The 22,988-nt window shown below is 40.3% G+C and overlaps 1 protein-coding gene and 1 long non-coding RNA gene across 2 annotated transcripts in view; both read left to right on the forward strand.

Annotated features, from left to right (window-relative positions):
* Window positions 1-22,988, forward strand: part of LOC133630439 (uncharacterized) — a 102,129-nt gene that overhangs the window by 53,422 nt on the left and 25,719 nt on the right. The gene's annotated exons all lie outside the window — the stretch shown is intronic.
* The window catches only part of pip4k2aa (phosphatidylinositol-5-phosphate 4-kinase, type II, alpha a), a 48,636-nt gene that overhangs the window by 2,467 nt on the left and 23,181 nt on the right, over window positions 1-22,988 (forward strand).

Genomic DNA, 22,988 nt, shown 5'->3' on the forward strand with positions numbered 1-22,988 from the left:
TAGTCATCGATTCGTTGGATCTATGCTATGCGCATGCGCAGAAGTTTTTAATTTTTTTTTTTTAAATTTTTTTTTTTTTTAAATAAACCTTTATTTATAAACTGCAACATGTACAAACAGCTGAGAAACAATAATCAAAATAAGTATGGTGCCAGTATGCTGTTTTTTTTCAATAAAATACTGGAAAGGATAGAAATGTAGTTTGTCTCTTTTATCCGATTATTAATCGATTAATCGAAGTAATAATCGACAGATTAATCGATTATCAAATTAATCGGTAGTTGCAGCCCTAATATATGTATATATATACATTGTCTTTATATTCCAGCGAGTTAATCAGTTTTGTCATTTAACATTGTCACATTATCGATGGGAAAATTAATTTTTAGACAATATGATTTGCCTGAGCGGCTAGGAGACACCGAGAGTAACAAGCGGTAGAAAATGGATTAGAAATGAAAGATTAAAAAAAAAAAAAGTTTTTTTACTTGGGACTTCCCGTGGGCCGGATTTTGGATGCTGGGGGGCCGGATCCGGCCCGCAGGCCGTAGTTTGGGGACCCCTGCTCTAGACAGCACAGACACTCTACAACGGCACATTGTTAGCGGATTTTAATTATTATATATTATAATATTTTTCCGACCAATTAGGTGAAATTGCATAATTTTCCCACGGAACACCAAACAATATCTCACTGTACACTAGTGTGCCACGGCACAGTGGTTAAAAAAACACTGGTCTAAAATACAGTGGGACCTCGTTTTTTAAACTTAATTGGTTTTTGAACAGGGTTCGTAAATTGCAAGCTTGTGAAATGTCGATGAAAATCTGTGTTTTTAAACATTAATTTTTGCGTAAAAATTTTACTTTCGTTTTTTTAAAATTGAAGTATCAATAAAAATATGTTGAATGCTGGCCTCAACCGCAGGTACTTGCTGTTCCTCTTCCTTAAATGCCGCATTGAGTTGCAGGACGGGGAAACGATCAGGAGCACCGAAACAAGCTTGCTCGTTAACTTAACCATCTAGCTAGCTTACTTGTTGTCGCCGCCGTTCTCTCTCTGAGCCACAGCATTGACGGCTGTTTATTTTGCTGCTAATCATCTTTGGATGATTACAACCTGAACACTGTTAGTTCCGAACCAGTTGTAATTCTAGAGTAGGGGTGTCAAACGTACGGCCCGAGGGTCGGATCAGGCCCGCGAACAGGTTTTATCCGGCCCGCCGGATGAATTTGCTAAGTATAAAAGTTAACCTGAAATTTTTGAATGAAGGAAACTTCTGTTCTAAATGTGTCCACTGGATGTCACTATAGCAATTCTTTGTATCTTTGTAGATGATGAAAATAAACCACAATATGTTAGTACATCAGTCGAGGAAAATGATCAAACTACATAAATAACACACTGTAATTTGATTTTGATATAATTTTCTTATCTTGATAGATTGAAAATTAACACCAATGAGTTGACTGATGAACATAATCACATAATTTATTCAAACAATATAAATAACGACAAATAAAGATAGAAAACTATCAACCGCAACATGTAAGTATAAAAATAAACAACAACATTATGATTTGTACATTTTCAGAATGTGCTAGTTCTATTTTTAAACAAAGAAAACAATTTGAACTTGTTTTATTTTTTAAGTTATCGTGCCGTGATTTTACCAGTTCAGCCCACTTGGGAGTAGATTTTTCTCCATGTGGCCCCCGATCTTAAATGAGTTTGACACCTCTGTTCTAGAGTATTTATTAGTAGCCTGCGAGAAGGTATATTTTTGACGTGACGGATGTAAACCGGTGGAAGTATATTAGCCGAGGAGGGGTGGCTATAAGATAGAGTTGCTAAATAGGAAACGTTTTCTGACTTCTTTGCATGCATGTTATAGAGTTGTACGATACATTTTCTATGATTATTATGTTAGTAAATTATCTACTAAAAAAAACAAAAAATGTGTGGTACATAACATAGGACATTTAAGTGTCCAAAACAGCCAAAAGAGGTTGGTAGATGACAGTAAATGTAAAGGTAAAATATAGTGTAATTGCAGGAAACATAGTCTTGATTTTCAAAAATATATTTTGCGGTTTATGTGGCAACACTTCATGCTAATATACACTACTGTTCAAAAGTTTGGGGTCACCCAAACAATTTTGTGGAATAGCCTTCATTTCTAAGAACAAGAATAGACTGTAGAGTTTCAAAAGAAAGTTCTCTTTTTCTGGCCATTTTGAGCGTTTAATTGACCCCACAAATGTGATGCTCCAGAAACTCAATCTGCTCAAAGGAAGGTCAGTTTTGTAGCTTCTGTAACGAGCTAAACTGTTTTCAGATGTGTGAACATGATTGCACAAGGGTTTTCTAATCATCAATTAGCCTTCTGAGCCAATGAGCAAACACATTGTACCATTAGAACACTGAAGTGATAGTTGCTGGAAATGGGCCTCTATACACCTATGTAGATATTGCACCAAAAACAAGACATTTGCAGCTAGAATAGTCATTTACCACATTAGCAATGTATAGAGTGTATTTCTTTAAAGTTAAGACTAGTTTAAAGTTATCTTAATTGAAAAGTACAGTGCTTTTCCTTAAAAAATAAGGACATTTCAATGTGACCCCAAACTTTTGAACGGTAGTGTAAATGTTTCTCTTTTTTTCTCAAAGGGTGCTCCCATGCCAAGTGAAAAGTTTGTATACTGATGCAAATTTCTCCATTAGACACAATGTAAATATGAATAATGGGTTACAGCCTCTACAAAAGTCCATATATTGGTGAAGGTTTGTACACTTTGAACACAATATAAAATGCTATACCGTACTGGATATTAAACCTATGTTACAGCTTTTAAGTGTTGTACTTGCAAACAAATGTTTTAAATTCGATTTTCCTCTCAGGTAATATTTGTCCTCTTTTGTTGTGAAAAATTGTTGTACATTCTTGGGTAGCAGTATATAGTTTGCTTTGTACATAATTTTAGCTGTTTGCCAATGCACCAAATCGTTGAATTTTTATAATTTTGTTCAATAAATATAGGGCTTGTATGTTCTCTATATCCAACATTATTTATTTTTCTAATTGATGCTTTTTGTAACACCATTAGTGAATGAAGCGCAGATATGTAGTTGTTTCCCCATATTTCTACACAATAACTCAGATATGGTATCACTAGCGAGCAGTAGAGAATATGGAGTGATTTTTGAGTTAGCGGATTTTAATTGTGTTCAAAGTCCAGATCATGTTTTGTTTTATTCATTATTGATGTGTTTCTTGCTACTTTATTTTGTGTATTTTGTGCATGAGGTTTCCAGTTCATTTGATCATCTATCATTAGACCCAAAATATGTTTTCTTTTACCCTTTCATTATCTACTCCGTCTATTTGTATTTGTGTTTGACTTTCCCTTCTATTGTTACAGAATAGCATTATTTTAGTTTCTGATAGTCTGTTTCGGGCAAACCATCTTTTTAATTTGTTCATTTGTTCTGTTATTTGTATTAGCTTTTATGTGTTCTCTCCTGAACACAACACAGTCATGTCATCTGCAAATAATACTAACTTTAAGTTCTTTGTAACTTTACAAATGTCGTTTATATTAAGAACAAACTATTTTGGTCCCATTATTGATCTTTGAGGTACGCCACAAGATCATTTCAGTTCTGTAGATATTTGTTGAACTATTTTCACATTTTGCTTCCTGTTGGTTAAGTAGCTCTTTACCCAGTTTAAGACCAACACTGATGCCGTACCGTTCTAATTTGTTTACTAAGATATAATTATTGATTGTGTCAAATGCTTTTATTAAATCCATATACACTGCCACTGCGCACTGTTTACTGTCTATTGTGTTGGTAATCTCTTCTGTTATTTCGATTAATGTTATTGATATTGAAATATTGGCTCCGTATATATATATAATATACGTTGTTTGTGAGTGTTTCATTTTTATTTGTGAATTTGTACAATCTGTTGTTTAACATCCATCCATCCATCCATCTTCTTCCGCTTATCCGAGGTTGGGTCGCAGGGGCAGCAGCCAAAGCAGGGAAGCCCAGAGTTCCCTCTCCCCAGCCACTTCGTCCAGCTCTTCCCGGGGATACCGAGGCGTTCCCAGGCCAGTCGGGAGACATAGTCTTCCCAACGTGTCCTGGGTCTTCCCCGTGCCCTAAACACCTCCCTACGGAGGTGTTCAGGTGGCATCCTGACCAGATGCCCGAACCACCTCATCTGGCTCCTCTCGATGTGGAGGAGCAGCGGCTTTACTTTGAGCTCCTCCCGGATGGCAGAGCTTCTCACCCTATCTCTAAGGAAGAGCCCCGCCACCCGGCGGAGGAAACTCCTTTCGGCCGCCTGTACCCGTGATCTTGTCCTTTCGGTCATAACCCAAAGCTTATGACCATAGGTGAGGATGGGAACGTAGATCGATCGGTAAATTGAGAGCTTTGCCTTCCGGCTCAGCTCCTTCTTCACCACAACAGATCGATACAGCGTCCGCATTACTGAAGACGCCGCACCGATCCACCTGTCGATCTCACGATCCACTCTTTACTCACTCGTGAACAAGACTCCGAGGTACTTGAACTCCTCCCCTTGGGGCAAGGTCTCCTTCCCAACCCGGAGATGGCACTCCACCCTTTTCCGGGCGAGAACCATGGACTCGGACTTGGAGGTGCTGATTCTCATCCCAGTCGCTTCACACTCGGCTGTGAACCGATCCAGTGAGAGCTGAAGACCCTGGCCAGATGAAGCCATCAGGACCACATCATCTGCAAAAAGCAGAGACCTAATCCTGCAGCCACCAAACGGATCCCCTCAACGCCCTGACTGCGCCTAGAAATTATGTCCATAAAAGTTATGAACAGAATGGGTGACAAAGGGCAGCCTTGGCGGAGTCCAACCCTCACTGGAAACGTGTCTGACTTACTGCCGGCAATGCGGACCAAGCTCTGACACTGATCGTACAAAGAGCGGACCGCCACAATCAGACACTCCGATACCCCATACTCTCTGAGCACTCCCCACAGGACTTCCCAAGGGACACGGTCGAATGCCTTCTCCAAGTCCACAAAGCACATGTAGACTGGTTGGGCAAACTCCCATGCACCCTCAAGGACCCTGCCGAGAGTATAGAGCTGGTCCACAGTTCCACGACCAGGACAAAAACCGCACTGTTCCTCCTGAATCCGAGGTTCGACTTAGTACACCTGAATAGACCTTAACCGGGAAAGGCTGAGGAGTGTGATCCCACGATAGTTGGAACACACCCTCCGGTTCCCCTTCTTAAAAAGAAGAACCACCACCCCGGTCTGCCAATCCAGAGGTACCGCCCCCGATGTCCATGCGATGTTGTTGAGTCTTGTCAACCAAGACAGCCCCACAGCATCCAGAGCCTTAAGGAACTTCAGGCGGATCTCATCCACCCCCGGGGCCTTGCCACCGAGAAGCTTTTTAACTACCTCAACAACCTCAGCCCCAGAAATATGAGAGCCCACCACAGATTCCCCAGGAACTGCTTCCTCATAGGAAGACGTGTTGGTGGGATTAAGGAGGTCTTCGAAGTATTCCTTCCACCGATCCACAACATCCGCAGTCGAGGTCAGCAGAACACCATCCTCACCATACACAGTGTTGACAGTGCACTGCTTCCCCTTCCTGAGGCGGTGGATGGTGGTCCAGAATCGCTTCGAAGCCGTCCGGAAGTCGTTTTCCATGGCTTCCTCGAACTCCTCTTATGTCCGAGTTTTTGCCTCCGCGACCGCTGAAGCCGCACACCGCTTGGCCTGTCGGTACCTGACGGTACCTGTCCGCTGCCTCCGGAGTCCTATAAGCCAAAAGAACCCGATAGGACTCTTTCTTCAGCTTGACGGCATCCCTCATCGCTGGTGTCCACCAGCGGGTTCTAGGATTACCGCCACGACAGGCACCAACTACCTTGCGGCCACAGCTCCAATCAGCCGCCTCGACAATAGAGGTGCGGAACATGGTCCACTCGGACTCAATGTCCAGCACCTCCCTCGTGACATGTTCAAAGTCCTTCCGGAGGTGGGAATTGAAACTAACTCTGACAGGAGACTCTGCTAGACGTTCCCAGCAGACCCTCACAATGCGTTTGGGCCTGCCAGGTCTGTCCGGCATCCTGCCCCACCATCGCAGCCAACTCACCACCTCAAACGACGCAGGGAAGGGGGGGTTGATGTGTGGGGGGGGAGGCAGGGTTGGGGAGGCGGGGTTTGGTGGTAGTGGGGGTGTATAATGTAGCCCGGAAGAGTTAGTGCTGCATGGGATTCTGGGTATTTGTTCTGTTGTGTTTATGTTGTGTTACGGTGCAGATGTTGTCCCGAAATGTGTTTGTCATTCTTGTTTGGTGTGGGTTCACAGTGTGGCGCATATTAGTAAGAGTGTTAAAGTTGTTTCACCGTCAGTGTAACCATTTCACCGTCAGTGTAACCAGTATGGCTGTTGACCAAGTATGCCTTGCTGTCACTTACTTGTGCAAGCAGAAGTTGCATACTACACGTGGCTGGACTGGCACGCTGTTTGTGCAGGTTGTAGAGGGTGTTAAATGCTATGCCATCATGGCACGCCATTGTTATTGTAGTTAGGGTGAAAATCAGAGAATATTTACCCTGGGAGATTTCTGGGGGAGGCGCTAAAATCCGGAAGTCTCCTGGGAAAATCGGGAGGGTCGGCAAGTATGCAGCTGAGCCGCATCAGAGTGGTCAAAGAGCCGCATGCGGCTCCGGAGCCGCGGGTTGCCGACCCCTGGTCTACAGTCTTATAAATTGGTACAACTTTTGCTATTTTCATTTTGTCTGGGAATTTTCCTGTTTGAAATGATAGGTTGCTGATATATGTTAAAAGTTCTGAAAGCTCTTCAATAACCTTTTTTATCTGCTTCATATGAAATCTGTTACAATCAGTTGAGGTCTTGGATTTACATATTTTCACAATATTGATTATTTCCTTTTTTGTCACACCTTCGAGGGACATCGAGTTGTGATTTCTGTCTGTAGTGTCGTCATTCAAGTCCTGAACTGACTCTGGATCTGAAATCTTGTCGTCCAGATTTTGTCCAATGTTCACAAAGTACTTATTGAAGCTTTCAACTACTTTGTTCATATTGTCAGTTTTTACTTTTTACATTTACAGTATTTAGGATAATCTTTCTTAGCACCATTTTTAATAATGCAATTTAGGATACCCCATGCTTTTCTCATCTTGTTTTTGTTCCGGTCTAATAAATGACTGTAATATTCTTTCTTACATGTTCGTAGTATGTTAGTAAGCTTGTTCTTTTACGTGTTGTACTTGTTTTCTGCCTCTGTAGATCTTTGTGTTATAAATGTTCTATATAATGTATTTTTTCTTGTTGCAAGCAGTTTTCAGTCCTTTTGTCATCCATGGTTGATAGTTTTTATTTTGCCTCTTATTAAGTTGGGTTTCTCATAAAGCATTGTGAAAGTATTAAAAAATATATACCATATGCATCATCATCATTTTCACTGCATACATTGTCCCAACTTTGATCTCTCAGATCATTCTTGAAAACGGTCATACTTTGTACATATTCATCGAAATGTCTTTTTGTCATTAATGTTCCTCTTCTTATAGTTTCTGTCATACAAACCCTGTTTCCATATGAGTTGGGAAATTGTGTTAGATGTAAATATAAACGGAATACAATGATTTGCAAATCATTTTCAACCCATATTCAGTTGAATATGCTACAAAGACAACATATTTGATGTTCAAACTGATAAACCTTTTTTTTTTTTGCAAATAATCATTAACTTTAGAATTTGATGCCAGCAACACGTGACAAAGAAGTTGGGAAAGGTGGCAATAAATACTGATAAAGTTGAGGAATGCTCATCAAACACTTATTTGGAGCATCCCACAGGTGAACAGGCAAATTGGGAACAGGTGGGTTCCATGATTGGGTATAAAAGTAGATTCCATGAAATGCTCAGTCATTCACAAACAAGGATGGGGCGAAGGTCACCACCTTGTCAATAAATGCGTGAGCAAATTGTTGAACAGTTTAAGAAAAACCTTTCTCAACCAGCTATTGCAAGGAATTTAGGGATTTCACCATCTACGGTCCATAATATCATCAAAGGGTTCAGAGAATCTGGAGAAATCACTGCACGTAAGCAGCTAAGCCTGTGACCTTCAATCCCTCAGGCTGTACTGCATCAACAAGCGAGATCAGTGTGTAAAGGATATCACCACATGGGCTCAGAAACACTTCAGAAACCCACTGTCAGTAACTACAGTTGGTTGCTGCATCTGTAAGTGCAGGTTAAAACTCTCCTATGCAAGGCGAAAACCGTTTATCAACAACACCCAGAAACACCGTCGCCTTCGCTGGGCCTGAGCTCATCTAAGATGGACTGATACAAAGTGGAAAAGTGTTCTGTGGTCTGACGAGTCCACATTTCCAATTGTTTTTGGAAACTGTGGACGTCGTGTCCTCCGGACCAAAGAGGAAAAGAACCATCCGGATTGTTATAGGCGCAAAGTTGAAAAGCCAGCATCTGTGATGGTATGGGGGTGTATTAGTGCCCAAGAAATGGGTAATTTACACATCTGTGAAGGCGCCATTAATGCTGAAAGGTACATACAGGTTTTGGAGCAACATATGTTGCCATCCAAGCAACGTTACCTTGGACGCCCCTGCTTATTTCAGCAAGACAATGCCAAGCCACGTGTTACATCAACGTGGCTTCATAGTAAAAGAGTGCGGGTACTAGACTGGCCTGCCTGTAGTCCAGACCTGTCTCCCATTGAAAATGTGTGGCGCATTATGAAGCCTAAAATACCGCAACGAAGACCCCCGGACTGTTGATCAACTTAAGCTGTACATCAAGCAAGAATGGGAAATAATTCCACCTGAGAAGCTTAAAAAATGTGTCTCCTCAGTTCCCAACTGTTTACTGAGTGTTGTTAAAAGGAAAGACCATGTAACACAGTGGTGAACATGCCCTTTCCCAACTACTTTGGCACGTGTTGCAGCCCTGAAATTCTAAGTTAATTATTTGCAATAAAAAAATAAAGTTTATGAGTTTGAACATCAAATATATTGTCTTTGTAGTGCATTCAATTGAATATGGGTTGAAAAGGATTTGCAAATCATTGTATTACGTTTTTATTTACATCTAACACAATTTCCCAGCTCATATGGAAACGGGGTTTGTAGATTATGAAAACTCATTAGGAGCCTCTGTTACCCATTTTGAAATGGTTCTATTATCAATTATATACAATATATATCCTTATATTGTATATAAGGATATATACAATATATATCCTTATCGCAGGAGGCCCAACTATACATTGGGTTGCAAAATAGCGTTTTTTTAGGCCATGTCCACTATCCCTAATTTTAACTATATTGCATTTCCTTTTTTCGTAGCTGATATCAAATTACCAGATTTCTGAGTTTCAAGTGTTCTTGTTTGTGTGCTCATAAGTGTGTAATTCTTCGAAAAATTTATTGTTAAAAGATGTAACTTACGTGTGTTTCAAATCCCTGGCTGGCGTTGGCTTGCCGGCTGGTTTGGGGGCTGGCGTGCGGACGGGGTGCATTGGCTTCTTCCCCGGTTGGGGGGCGCCATCCCCTGGCCGGAACTCGTATGGGTACGTTGCTGTGTGGATGGCCGGGATGCGGTGTTTGCATTGGGCATGGGGCTGTGCAGTTTTTCTGCGTTTGGTTGCTGGTATGGGCTCTGCGGGGTTGGGTTGGGGCGGGCGGGGGCTGGCTTTGTTTGGCGGGGGGTGGGCTCGCGTGACGTCACGCTAAAGTGGTCTGGTGTGGGTCACGGGCCGTGGGGGGGGGCGGCTTCCTGGCCGTAGTTCCTGGTTGTCGGCCGCATGGACTGGGGGGGATGTCCGGGCCCTCTACTCCTCCTACTTATACAACACACAGTCACACAAATATAGGACTTTGGGGGATTGTCCTGCGGGGAGGCATGGCGGGGGGTTGAGGATGCCTCCTATGGGGCTCCGGTCCTCCTGTCTTGTCCCCTGCTCGTCCATCCCTCAATCTTAGCTGCATATTAGACACTTAGGATTTGGAGGGCTCGGCTTGGTTGGGACCCACCAAGACCTTGATGTCCCCCAATTTTAATCGCATTATTAGTTCCCACAAGCATACATATCTCACTCACGCTACAGTACACTCATCAATAGGGACTGGAGGTCGGCTGTAATGGCTGACCTCCTAATTTTAACTACACATTAGACACTCTGGGGGCTTTGTACACATGCATGTGGGGGGGTTGGGGTTCGGCGCACCCCTCATTGCCTCGTCGGCCGGCGCGGATTCCGGGGACTGCGTTCTGGTGGCCTGCCAGGCATTATTATTATTATTATTATTTTTTATGTGTATATATATGTGTGTATGTGTGTGTATATATGTGTATGTATATGTATATATATATATATATATATATATATATATGTGTATGTATGTATGTGTATGTGTATATGTATGTATATATGTATATATATATATATATTTATTTATTTATTTTTTATTTTATTTATTTTTTTAAATAATTTTTATTATTTACTTACTTTATTTTATTTAATTATTTGTATTTGTTATTTTTAATTTAATTTGTATTTCATTTTATTATTATTATTTTTTATTTTTTTTAATTATTGTTATTTTTGTTTAATCTTATTATTTATTTGTGTGTGGCGTCGCGCAGGTCTCGCTTCCTGTTGGGTGGGGTCCGTGCCCGTGTGGCCCGACTTTGCGCTGTGGGGTCTCTGTTGGCGACTTGATGTGGTGGCGGCGCGGCGCCCGTGTCTGGTCTGGATACTGTGTCTCGGTTGTTTGGGCGGTGGTGTGTTTGTGCGGGTTTGGGTCGGGGTGGTGGGGTCTTTTGGTGGGGGGGGTGTTGGTGTCTCTTGTTTGCGTGTTGGCGTTTGGGCGGGCTGGCGCTGGCTGGTATCTGTGATCCTGTTGGCGTGTGGTTGCCGGTCGCGGTTTTTTTTTGATCGCTTTGATTTGATTGGGTGGTGCTGGCTGTCTGGGGGTGTTGTGGCTGCTGTTTCTGCTGCCGTTTGTTTGTGGTGTGGGCGCCCGTGGCTGCTGGGTCTGGTGCAGGGGGGTGGCTGATGTTGTGACTGGTGGCAGCGCGCGCGCGCGCGCGTGGTGGTTGTCGGGGCTGACAAACTGTGTGGTGTGTGTGTATGTATGTATGTATGTATGTATATATGTATATATATGTGTATGTGTATGCATGTGTATGTGTGTGTATGTGTACATGTGTATGTTTATGTGTATGTATATATATATGTATGTATATTTCTGGGGGTACGTTCTGGGCCTGCCTGTCGGGTGGGGGTCGGCGCCTCAGGCTACTGCATCCGGACTGCGTGTCTGGAGCTCCTGGGTCCCGCCGTCCATCCCTTCCGGGTGCCCGTCTTGGTTGGGGCCTGCTGGGTCTGGTCCCTGCGTCTACTGTGGTGGCCTGGTGCTGCAGGGTACTCCGGGGTGCTGCGAGTCGGCCAGTTGTTGGGGTAGCGACCTTGTGTGTCAGCATGTCTGTGATCTTCTTTTAATTCTTTTTTTATTTTTTTATTTTTTATTTATTTATTTATTTTTTATAAATAGATTTAATTATTTATATATTTTTTTCCTTGTTTTTTTTTTTTTTTTAATATTTTTTATTAATATTATTATTATTATTATGTATTTATTTATTTTATTTATTTATTCCCCTACCTCAGGGGGAGACTCGGCGGGGCGGTTGCTGGTTGTTCCATCTCCATCGTTGGGGTCCCTGCGGGTGGGGTGGGTGGTTCCTGTGGCCCCGTGCTGGGTGGTCCTGTGGCGGCCGGCTTGGGTGGGGTGGCCGTGGGCTGGCCTCGCCGCGCTCTCCGGGGGTGGGGGGGGGGTCGTGGGGGCCCTGTTGCCGGTGGGGCGGGGGCGGTCTTCCCGTCCGGTTGCGGGGGGTCTCCGGGCCCCTCGGGCGGGGCGTCCCGCCTTTCTGTCCGTGTGGGGTGTGGTCTCTCGCTGGCTTGGGGTCTGGCTGCCCCCTGTTTTTCTCGTGCCTTGTCCTCTGCCGGGTGCGTCTGTCTGCGGCCTGCTGCTGGCCCTTGTGGGCGGCACGGTGGGCCAGGCTCTGGGGTTCCTGTCGCTGTCCGGCTTGGCTGCGTGGGGGCGGTGGCCCCTGGTTCCCTGGGCACCACACCTACTGTTTGTGGGATGGGTTCTCGGGGAGGCTGGGGCCGTACTCTGGCTCCCGCACACACTGGGAGTCAAATGTATTGTACATGCAAATTCATATATACTCACACACATACATACAGAAATACATAGGTACCTACGCTCCCACATACATATACAAATAAATACAGTACATATTTACACACTCAAAGTTCGTACATCCACACGCACATTCATTATACAAACATACTGTATACACATACTGTACATATACATTCACTGTAAAAACATACATATACACATACTGTACATATACACTCACTGTACAAACACACACATACACATACTACACATACATTCACTGTACAAACACAGACATACATATACTGTACATATACATTCACTGTACAAACACACATATACACATACTGTACATATACATTCACTGTTCAAACACACATATACACATACTGTACATATACATTCGCTGTACACACATATACACCTACTGTACATATACATTCACTGTACAAGCACACATACACATACTGTACATATACAAGTACATATGCACACATACACTCATGCACATAATCACGTTTCATCAAACATATATTAACGTTGTTGCCCTAGGGTATACTGGGTATAACACATGGCACACTGAAAAAGCTTAACCTATTGTTACTATAACAATCTACAAGGTTAATGTAGGTTGCTTCTCTTTCTTCCCCTCCATTTTTCTGCATTCTTTCGTATCTCAAGTTATCATTACGTATATGTATTGTTGCATTTGAACAATTGTATTGTTGATAATAAAGGTAAAGTACTGGTATTGTTTATTATCAATAGCACTATTTCTATTGGTATTCATATTGCTCCATTTTTAGTGTAATAATGCTCATTGTCATTTCTGTATTTTTTTTAAAATTTTCGCTAACTGCTTATTTGCTATTACTTTTACCATCATATTTGTACATGTCGTATTTGCTGATGTTGCTCTGTTGTTGTTGTTGTGTTTGCTGTTGTTGTTTTTGTCTCTCTGTCTAATCCCCCTCTTGTCCCCACAATTCCCCCCTCTGTCTTCCTTTTTCTCTCTTTCTATCCCCTCCTGCTCCGGCCCGGCTGCACCAAATGATAATATAAATACATTTAATAAAGTCAAAATACAAGTAAGGCAACAAGAGAAGTATCCTACACTTCTCTTTTGTAAAGTAAATCTGAACAGCCAATATGGGCATCTACATCTGCTATATGATTTGCCCGAGAAGCTGACAGGACATTATAAAAATAAATAAAATAAAAAATTTAAAAAAATAAAAAAAATAAATCCCTAAACAATCGTCCTGAGTTTGTTCATGGTGTGTAAGTTGATTGCAGTGTGTAGGCTTAAGTCACTGTATTTGTCAATGGTGTTTATATGGCTTATTTACTGTATGTTGGTTGTACTCAATGTGTTTGTTAATGGTGTGTACGTTGATTGCTTAACAGGCACAAATCACTGCACATTTTTGTGTGTGTACAATACGTCATTTGAGTCATTGTATATTAAGCCAGCCCATGCCTGTTTTTCTTAGCTGCTTTTATACCATTGTCTACAGAAAAAAAACATGTCACTTTACCAGGTCGTTGGTGTGAGCTATGAAACACGCAACAGAAGGAAATGTGTCAATAAGTGACAGGACACTATGAAGGAATAAATGGAGTAGACCTCATAATGTAACCAGACTGAGTAACATGCACACACATGCGCACCCCTCACTCACATTTTTGCAAAATGTAACCCCCGCCCCCGCATATCCACTGAGACATATCAATCAAACTCATCCACTTTGGCTCCTCCTGAAAACCAAGTTGTAGATTCATAGCCCACAGCTAGAAGCTCCAAAAATAACTCCCAAGTCTGTTCAGGAAAATCGTGTAAAAATTAAATATCTGGGGCCGTACTTATCAAGCTTCTTAGAGTGCCATGTTACACTTAAGTCCTGAGAATTTGCGAAATTTAGTCCTACTCTCAAACTTAAGAATAAAAGCTTTTTATCAACGTTCTTAAGTCTAAGAATCACTCCTACTCTCCACGATATTTAAGAGACCTTCAGAGGTGTCTTAAGTGGTTAGGAGTTGCCAGCAGGGGATGGCACTGAGGCGAGAGAGACGTGTGCGAACGTTCAGGGAACGGAACAATGTTTTTTTTTTGTTGATGACGAGCAGCTGATCAAACAGTATCGTTTAGACAGAGCGGATATTATTTTGGTCACAGATTTAATACTTTTCGATTCCTTGTTGATTTCTGCATGTGTCTGCAGTGGGCTAGTATATATAGAGCCACCCACACCAGTTTCAAATTAGTTGCCTAATTAATGAATTGGAAAGAAAATGTTATGACAGTAGCGTATGTGTGTGGCCGTGAGGTGAGTCACGTCAGTGAGTGTGTGGGCGAGAGAAGAGAGGGAGCGGTAGCGTGAGTGCCGGCGGGGACTAGTTTGTTTTGTATTATTTTGTAGTTTATTGTCAAAATATACACTCCCATTGTCCACTTAAATATTTCCAAGATATTTCTTTATTCTTAGACAACGGATTCCCTTCCGTGATTGGTCATTTCTATGGACACAGAAATGACGTCACCTAAAATTCCTTTTACGGCACATAGTAATGTCGTAATTCAGCTCTGAGTGTGACACTTAAGATTCAGTCCTACACTTCGCTGAAAGTGTGAGTAAGATGCTTGATAACTAACTTTTAAGTGCAGCTTTCAGCGAATAATTTATTTACTCTTAAGTCAACTCTTAACAGACTTCTTAGGAGTAATTCTAAGAAGCTTGATAAGTACGGCCCCAGGTCTCTGCACAGTATGGTTCATCTCTCACTTTTTATTTTGTGCTATTCTGCTGCTCTTCCAATAAAAATATCACTTTATAAATGTGACTCAATCCAATTCTTGTTGCTTTTTAGTATTGCCGTATTAGGCCGAACATAAGACGACCCTTTTTTTTCACAAATTAATTCAGTGTTTTCAGTATCTAATAAAATTGTACAGGTGCTCAAAAAATGTATTTACATCCAAATCACGATTTTTATTTATTCCGATTCCAAATCGATCCATAATTTTTGAATACAATAAAACATTTTTCTTGTGCATTTAAAAAATATATATTTTGGGATTGAAAACATTAAATAACTATTATTGATATTGTTATTATTGATTCTGTGTATTTTATTAATTTTTGGTTTTCCTTTTTATTTCGTATTGTATTTGTATGTCTCAATTGCTTTGTACATTTCTACCCTAAGTATTGTAAAGCTGGGATTGGGTTGTAGTTGGGGTTGCTCTATTTTCTTTTACTAGATTAACTTTAAAATACAATTGTTTTAGGCCAACACTGTGCATGTATGTCAGCAGGCAAGAGGAGCTTTTTTAACCTGTAACCTGATTTGAAAATATTATAATGTTTATAATAAATAATATACTATGAGAACCATGTTGAATAAAGAATGGATTCTGAATTGAATTGTCAACCCGATAATCGGAGTTAAATTGAGAGGTGCTCAAAGATTTCCACTTCTAGTAAACTGCTATAAAAATATTATATTATGCCTTAGCTGCTTGACTGTTGTTTGTCTCCAATTTATAATTTTTTATTATCTTAAAGTTAGCGTCTTAACATCTCTGTTGGTAGCTATCTTGCCAAAGCCATGTTTTGTCCCAGGTCGCTGGTAACGGAAAAAGCTCTGACTCGCTCACAGGGAAAGTAATTTGGCCCAAACTGTTGGTTTGCGTGTATAAATCTCTAGATCTCACTAGATACATAACAATTAAAGGTACTAATGATAAATCATGGTAAAATTCATGGCGGTAAGTATAACCATTTAAAATTGTAATTATCGTAAAACCGTGATTGATTACCAAGTTTGATAAACTCACAGCGACAGTGCTCATTTCCTGGAGAAGCACCTAATGCATGAATCGCTTACTGGCTAAAGTGCTTAAATGTGTCTACAACAGGAACTGAACCCACACGACAGAAGGGAAGCACAACCTTGCCATTATTAGTGATACACTTTACAAATTAAAATATAAACATATATTTAAACATTCAAATAACAATATGGTTCTTAAGAAGCCAGAAATATATTTAATATTTCTTCTGTTAAAAACCTTATATTGTGTGTCATATCTAAAACGATAAAAAATAAAACTTGGTTAAACTATTTTAGTACTTTCCGTTTCTTTTTAATAGGGCTCTCGCTAACGATTTGTTTGTTTGTTTGAGTAATCGGATAAAACACGTGTAGTAGGGCTGGGCGATATATCGATATACTCGATATATCGCAGGTTTGTCTCTGTGCGATATAGAAAATGACTATATCATGATATTCGAGTATACGTTCTCACGCAGTTGCTTTTAGCTGCAGGCTCTTCTCACTCTTTCTAGTCTCTCCTTCTCACAGAGACTTAAACAAGCGCACCTTCTTACATACGTATGCGCCCTCGTTGAGCAAAGAGGTAGCAGCATGGCTAAAGTTAGCTGTAGTGCGAGTGGTAATACGAGAGAAAGAAGGTGCGAATCTGGTAACAAATCAAGGAAGAATTCATTCCTAAGAAAAACAGCACGGGGTCCATCGTCTGGCGGTGGTTTGGCTTCAAGTGGGAATATGTCAAACAGACAATCGTAATTTGTCAAGAGTGGGGCGAAAGCGTTGCTACAAAAAGTAGCATTACTGTTAATATGTAGCATCATTTGAAAAGTCACCCGCTAGAGAATGAAGAGTGCTTACTCAGCATGTCAACATCTCTGTTCGGTGCCACCCCAACAAATACCGAGGCAACCATTTCCACATCAACACCGTATGAAAAAAAATAGTCCACGACATAAGGAGATAATGTCCGCAGGAACCTACCACATAGCGAAGGACGGACACAATTTGATTTCCTATTATGCAGCTCATTTTTATTTGACAGTTATTGAAATATCTTGTGTGACATCATGCACAGAAGTGCACTTTATTTGTTTTAAACTATTGTAGTGGCGTTCTGTACAAAAAGTGCACTTTAATTTAGTGTTGTTTTGATTTGTCATCTTAGTGACATCATGCAGAAAAGTGCACTAATAGCTTGTTTTAAAATGTCTCTGACAATCTTGCACTTTCTGTTTTGGAAATGACATGAATGTTTGTGCCACTGCTTAATAACTGTTTAATAAATACAGTTTTGGTAAATTGACTTAGTTGTGATTTCCCTCTCTGCATGAAAGTTTAAAATGAGCATATATTCATGCAGTATGAACAAGAATGTTTTAATGTAGACCCATAGAATCATCATTCTGGTGTGATTATATGCATCAAGTGTTCATTCAAGGCTAAGGCAAAATATCGCAATATATATTGTGTATCGCGATATGGCCTAAAAATATCGAGATATTAAAAAAAGGCCATATCGCCCAGTCCTATGTTGTAGCCTTTATGTGTATTTTAAGGGAAATAGTTTAAATAAACAAATGTGTTTCTACTTGCTTAATCTTAATTCCTTTTTCCTATAAAAATATATAAAATCACACTTTTAACAGGTTAAAAAATATATAAAAATCGCTGTCACACATCAAGACACCCAAACCCCACACCTCTCATGAACGCTCAATTTCAGCGGCCATGCAGAAATTCTGTCCATGTATATAAAGTTCCAGGCACTCCATACAGTCCTGAGGGTATCAATATATATTTGTTACGCTCATGCAACGATTTATCAAAGCAATAGAATAAATATACTGTACATCAATGATTTTTTTATAATAAAAATAATCGATTTAATTGAATATTCGTTTCAGCCCTACTTTTTAAGCACATTTCAACAGTACCGTGTTAGTAACGATAACTTTGGTCACAATATCCATGATAGGAAATTTTGTTATTGTTACATACCGAGACCCCACATATGGGACGTCTTTAATGCTTTACTTTCAGGAATAAATAGTCCTATATGTGGTTCTACATTACTGACTTCACGTTAAATATTTTTGCATGCATTTTAGGATCACAATTAATAGATTCAAGATTGTTTATTGTCATATGCACAGTTAAACAGACAGTTTGCCGTACAATGAAAATCTTACTTTGCTAGTCCACCCTTCAACAAGTCACACGGTACTTAGCTAAAATTAAAAATTAAAATGTATATACAAGGCACAGTTAGTAACATAACATAACTCCTTAGTTGAAGTTAGAATGTGGTATGAGTACTGTATTTCAATATTCACATTTCCGGTAGAAGCGATTACCTTTTAATTGCGCTTTTCTACATGTGCCAGCATTCTATTTTTATCCATGTCCTCATTATGTGTGAACCCTGTGGTTACAAGCAGAAGGTTGCCTGAGAAAAAAGAAAAAGACCAGCAACACAGGGGTGTTTCCTACAGGTTGAAAACGTGGCAACTTGTGGTCAAGGTTGGTGCACATATGGCAAGTCGTAGTCGCCAAATTGTGTGAGTAGTTCAAGCAAACCACTTCAGTGTCACTTATTGCAATGGAGGGGGCAGGGGTTTCATTTGGGCCATAACAGATCGCATATTGATAATATTTTACATTCCAGTGCTGGTGGAATGGCCCAATTAATAACAAAGTACTGGTGTCATCCTCTTGTTGTTTATGTCCTCCCAGTGCTTGTGTGGCTGCTCTAACTTGTTAACATTACTGCCTCAATGAGTAACGATGCCTTGGCGATGCACACTCACTGATCCTGCAGACTCTTGAGTTTATGGCGACATGTTTTCAAGACGACAAGCGGTCGAAATTCCAAGAATTTGGTGTGGGGGGGGGGGGCACCTAAATCAAAAGTAACTGCATCTTTGGTGCTTCATCTATCAAAAATCTTAAACTGAGTCATTGTGTTTGGTTCTTTCTTTTACACGGTAGCCAACAAAAAACATTTTTTAAAGAACACATGGCACTAATATTTTTGCGCTCCAAGTCCTTAACTTGATTATTGTATTTAATTGTCAGCCCTGATTAATGTGTTTGGGATTTGACGTAATAGCTATATAATCAGTCGGCGTAAGGTTAAGTACACACATTTACAATCCGGTGGAGTTGTTTGTGACCTTTTGATGCTGTTGTGTCGGCTAAAGATCCGCCATCTGGTAGGGATGGGAATCTTTGGGTCCCCCACGATTCGATTATAAATTGATTATTTTTGCATCTTTCATTATTATATCATATATTATTATATTATACATCTATTATTATATTTAATTCTTAACAATATGTATATATTTAAGGCTCCTTGAGCTGCTGACATATACGGTTATGTAATGTATTACGTTATTTCCGGTTTTTGGATGTGGTCGTGCGCAACATATGGCTGACAATGTTGTCGCACTGTGTGGATAGTATTGTCCCACCTCACTTATTAATATTCTTGCCAATTTCTTTCGCTTAGCTGGTTACTCTGTTGTAACGCTGTTCCATTTAGACATATGTTTAATTTTACAAAGCTCTAATTATATTGTTTCACTACTTCACGATGAAGCTAGCTGAGTAACTGCCTGAGTTTTGCTTCGTGTGTTTCCATGCAAGTTCCCCATTTGCGAGCACTGGGCATCAATTGGAACTGGGTCATTCTGATTCTCCTGGAATTTTCCACGTTTTTAAATGTAGATCCCTTATTTTGATGCTCACTCTGCCGACCGGAAGATGTAGATTCCATAGAGTTGATTCAGCAGCTGAATGTCTATCTCCATACAACATGTGGCGCCCCTACTCTAAATCAGCAATCCTCCATTTCGGCAAACAAACGACAGTTAATTTTTACTATCACTGGAAGACTGAAGGACGAGGCTAAACATTTTACACACAGAGGAAGAGCAAGCAAAATAAGGCAAGCTAATCACTAAATTAGCCGTTAAGCTAGCTTGAAACAACAGTAGAAGTATGTGCTTAGTGAAGATTAAGAAGTGTAGATGGCAGCGCCTTACAGCAGAAAAAGTACTTATTAACAGGAAATTAGTAGATTATAAAGAGGCTAGATTTGAGAAAGGATAATATTACAATAACTGTTGTGCTGCTCTGTTGTTTAGCATTCAATCTCAGGCATACATGTAAAAGGAAGACAGATCTAACCATTAGTGACAGTGTTGATATCAAGGTGATTACTCGAGTAATTCGATCGATACTTTTATTTTCTCCAAATCTTTTTTTGTTGTTGTTTTCGTTAAAGTTTACAAATTCAGAGAATAATTCAGAAGGATAGTAGTTTTTTCTTTTGTTTAGTTAATGTCTGATATTGACTTTGTTTTGATCAAACAATTGAAAAGGAAAATAAAATAAGGGACTAGTTAAAATATTGTTTTAATATTGTTACACTGTCAATAGCATTCACCATAAATGCATTTTAAAAAATGACAGTAAATACAAGTGATCGGCAGCCAATTTTACTCATGAGTGATCGGAATCAGCAAAATAAAACCCTGATCAAAGCGTCTCAGGATATGTGTAAATGTTTTTTAAGAGGTTTTCAAAAAATTAAGTGAAACTTTTCTGAAAGTTTAATCCTATGTAAATAAACTTCATAACATTTATATTCAATTTCAAAGAATTTGTATACTGCTTGAAAATAGTCCTTTTAGGATAGTACATTTATGACGTTGCGTCTTAAAAGAATCAGAGATTAGAATCGTTGGGAATCGCAATCGGAACAGGAATTGTCCATATTCATGCAAAGGCCAACCTTATTTAGAATAGTCCATGTCACAATTATGATGCATCAATCGATCATGTCCCCCATCTCTACCATCTGAGGTGTTTGGAGTATGGAGGCTGTCACTTTACAGATACAGTTTGGTTTTAAAGTTGATTGCTAAACTGTACTACGCATTTGCTTCCCTCAGATGCGCTATAAAGAGCATGTGCTCTTCCGGGTTCTCCGTTTACTAACGGAAATCGGCAGTTGCGAGCGTTAAGGATTGTCATATTGCTAACAGTTGGTATAGTACTCTCGAGATGCTGTTTATTGCAAAGAAACAATCCCATGTTTTTATGAGGAAATTACAGACGCTCTGAAACTGTTTTCACCAAAGGCTAGCTAGTATCAACTCTCTTGTCTTCTGTCAACACGATTCTGGGTCTTGCCATCAGCCAGGAGCCACAGTCATCATTTTTGACAAAGTCCACAGATAACACTGTGCCATGCTGCTGACAGAGCACACTCGGCCTCGCTCGCTTCCTGTCCAATGGAGCAATACTTGCGCATACTTGCTTCACCCTCGGCCGGAAAACCAGTTTGCATCACCATGGAGACAAACAGGACGTGGTGGTTTGAAATTGGTCTTGTAAGTGTGATAGTTATAGTAAGGCAATGATGTGTGCCCTGGGGCATCAGATTAAAAAAGATAGTTGCTTTAAAAAAGGAAAATATGACAAGCCTGGCAGATAAAATTGGAGAAATTCCACACTTCAAGTATAATAAAAAATAATTGTATTACAGGCTGAGTAGCATAATGGCTATTTATAGATAATGTCTATGATGTAAAACCTTCAATTGAAGTATGTACAGTAGTATTAGCCCATTTGTAGATTGCATATGGCTGTGACCTAAATGAACATCCATTGTGCAAGTGTCCTTACAGATGTGTGTAACGTGTTGAATCAGAGGAGGCATTGTGAGCCCTTCTTTTGTTCGCTGACGTCGCCACACTTGTTACCCAGAATGCATCTGGTTCAATGCAGAAATATGCTAATATCTGCTTTATTAAAATCCTCCCGCCTGAATTGTATTGTTTTATTTTGTTTATGCAGTGGCGAGGAACGCAAAATATGAAGTCACAATAATGATACTGTTATATTTTATGTATTTTACCACTAAAAAAGGAGATGTAGTGACCCATTCCTAGCTAACTTTTAAATTGTTGGGAAATCTGAGAAGCTGTTCTTGAGCCATACGCATGAGTTTGCCTCAACCAATATGAGGACTTCTTACAAACAACATAAAAATTATTCTTTGTAAGTCAGATTCGGACACACTGATTAGAAAGTGCACCTCTTTGTGACCACCTAAGCTATGCCAAATGTATTTCAGTCAGTCATGCTGAGGCCATTCACCATCTGCTCCAACAGTCCCTCCAATATTCATGGCTATAGTCATTGTTGCCTAGTAGTTGAAATATTGGCGAGCCTGCATCATCACGTCACCAATTGTCTACAGAGTCTAAACCATATAGAATACATTTTCATCGTTATATTTTTCAGCGTTCCAGTTTGCTAAAAGTTTGTGCTTTTGAGGCGCTGTTCAGTCCACATTATAATTAAGGTTGTGGTGGAATTGAAGGTTATTAATAGACTCAAGATCCAGCCAGCGCTTGTTCCTGAAGCCAACAACAAACGTGCAAACACAGACACACACACACACACACATCGTATTTATCCCGAGCTGTGTCTGAGTCATAATAAATTTCTGATCTACGTATTGCAGCAGTGTGATGCAAGCTGTCTCCAAATGGCAGCTCATGCAATGCACCTTATGCGCTTGAAGGCATGCTGTTTATTCAGCACTATGGGTACATTTTGTGGTATAGGACTCTCATGCATGTCACGTAAATAAATACTACAGAATGTCTGTATTCTAACATTCCACATTCACTATCCCATTTTGTGGACTTAATTTGATATCAACATTAAAGGGACTAAATAACCTTGCTTTTTATAAATGTGTGTTGGACATCTGGAGTTCTGGCAACACGTCTAATCACCCCCCACCCCACCTACAGCTGCCCTTCAAATCTGTACATTGCATTAGGATGAAAGGCTTATCTATAAAG

This window comes from Entelurus aequoreus, linkage group LG15, assembly GCF_033978785.1.
Source record: "Entelurus aequoreus isolate RoL-2023_Sb linkage group LG15, RoL_Eaeq_v1.1, whole genome shotgun sequence".
NCBI lineage: Eukaryota > Metazoa > Chordata > Actinopteri > Syngnathiformes > Syngnathidae > Entelurus > Entelurus aequoreus.